Source organism: Arachis ipaensis, chromosome B06 (assembly GCF_000816755.2).
Source record: "Arachis ipaensis cultivar K30076 chromosome B06, Araip1.1, whole genome shotgun sequence".
In the NCBI taxonomy this organism is placed as follows: Eukaryota; Viridiplantae; Streptophyta; class Magnoliopsida; order Fabales; family Fabaceae; genus Arachis; species Arachis ipaensis.
Window position 1 is genome coordinate 32,406,406 of NC_029790.2, and position 2,166 is coordinate 32,408,571.

A 2,166-nucleotide genomic window follows, 5' to 3' on the forward strand; every position below is an offset into this window, starting at 1 on the left:
GCCAATACTATAAAGATCTCTTAACCCATTTGAAAAAATGATGTTGCTGCCAAAATTTGTAAGAACTAACTTGATATCCTGTCATTAATTAGCCAAAAAAAAAAATCTTATTAGTTCCTATAATTCTATAGAAATCTCGAAAATGTTAATTAGTAGTTGCTAAATGATTAATAAAGAATGGACCACCACTTGTAATACACTATACGTTAAAAACATCACTAACTTTTGAAGAAAAATGTTACTTCTATAACATTATTAGTGTAAAAGATTTTAAGACCAATTTAGTGATTTTATACATCATCTCAGTAACATCTATTATATTTTTAACCAGCTGTGTTAGGGGTCAGTATTTTTTTAGATTTTGGGTCAACAAAACAAACAACCAATATTTGAGAATAAATGAATGACAGAAGCGAAGCTTCACAATGCACACGTGAGACATATGAAAAAAATGATACTTACTATTAAATGATGACTAAGTTTGATTAAAAATGCCGTTCACTGAGACTTTCCATATAAATAAATATAGATGCGATAAATTAATAAAGATGTACTTACATGGCCTCCATAATAAGTAGTGACCCAATGGGCCGAGGGGCAACACCGATTTTTTTCTTGCAATCCCTCGCAAAGTTCTCATAATTGTAAGGGTTAGGTTCATACATGGTATTGTTTCCTATGCTGATAGGTATCACCATTTCACTACATTTCTGAATTTACAATAAAAGATTATTAAATAAATATCATTTCTTAAGATCAATAATAGGCTGGGAAGTTTGTGCTTGTTAAAGTGACACTTACTAGAGATGGTGAAAGTATATTAGAGAGTGCATGCTAAAATCATTTACAAGATCTTGTTCTTTGACAAAAAAAATCAATAATTTTAGTTGAGAGAGATTTTTTTGTGGGGGGGGGGCAGAGAGGGGTAGGACTAGGTAATCACATCAACATTGAAGGATCTTAGGGTTTGGAATTGAGAAGAGTACCATCACTTGGAAAATGAATCTTTCTTTATTTTTATCGATAATTTACCAGAAGATATTTCGAAAAAAGAATTATTTCACTTATTCAATGACATATATCTTTCTCAAAAGCGAAAAAATGGTATGCTATATCTTTTTGCCTTTATAGGTACACGATGAAAGGGGGGCCCTGAAGGCTATAGAGGACATAGATCGCATGAGATTACGAGGTAAGACAATCTTAGTTAAAAAGGCGAAGTATAGAAGGATAATGAGGCAGAAGGAAAGAAGAGTGTACGTCAAAGAAAGAACAAGGAATGCTGATGAGTATAGGCAAACTCAATGTGGGGACAATATAGTTACTCATGCTGGTGGAAAAATGGCAATGGAGAATACGACGGTGAAGGACCCAAACGGGAATAGATGGACGAAGAAGGTTAAAGTGACAGTTGCACAAGAGAATATGGGTTGGCTAGCAAGAAGCATAGTCGGGGGGACGACCTCGACCATAGATTTCAATGCATTAAAGAAGGCAGTTAGTATCTGTATCAGGTTGTTCAAGTACGGGAATAAGGTGCATATAAGGTACTATTAACTTTTGACACCGTGAAGCATGTGGAGGAGTCTTATACCTTCAAAATGAATAATCTGCTGCAATTTTTTCATAGTGTTTGGCTATGAGAAGAGTCAGAATGATGTGAGACTACAAGAGTTTGGCTACAATATTTTGGAGTGCCGCTGCATGTATGGTCCGCAGACACGTTCAAAACTATAGGAGGACAATGTGGGGAAGTAGTACAGTGTGATGAAGTAACGGAATCAGGCTTATAATTCATCTCTGGAAGAGCTTAAATAAATACCTATATATTTGATGTTATTAGTGAATGGATTCACATAACAGTCGACACTAGTAGGTTTGATATTTTTGTAAAGGAGGTGGGACGTGAGATATATGGAACGGAGAGTATTATTGATGCACGGAAAACTTGTCTCTCAACAAATTCCCCTTCGGCAAGTGTACCGAATTGTCGTTAAGTAAAATTCACAATAGAGTGAGGTCGAATCCCACAGAGATTAACGGATTAAGCAATCAATGGTTAATTGATTATTCTAGTTAGACGATTCAGATTTGGATGATGAGCAACAAGGAAATGTAAATTGACAGAAAAATAAAGAAAGCAATAAAGTGCAGAAAAGTAAAATG